The following is a 252-nucleotide window of genomic DNA, read 5'->3' on the forward strand; positions in this document are numbered from 1 at the left end:
GGGGCTAATGAGTCGCCTCGCCCATTTTCTGGGCCTGGCGGGCCCCCAAAATGTCTCCCCGGGGATAAAAAAATTGCATCGGGTCGTTTGGGACGCCATAAATGGGGCTTTTTTTTGAGCTATTTCCCGGGGCCCTTTTCCCTTTTTCGCCAGGTTTTTTTTTCTGATAAAAAAAAATTTGGGCATTCTTTTCGGGTGTGTTTTGGGGCTTGCCGGGCGGGAGTACGTGGATCTCCCCTTTTCTCTATCTTT

The sequence above is a fragment of the Penaeus monodon genome, chromosome 21 (genome assembly GCF_015228065.2).
Source record: "Penaeus monodon isolate SGIC_2016 chromosome 21, NSTDA_Pmon_1, whole genome shotgun sequence".
NCBI lineage: Eukaryota > Metazoa > Arthropoda > Malacostraca > Decapoda > Penaeidae > Penaeus > Penaeus monodon.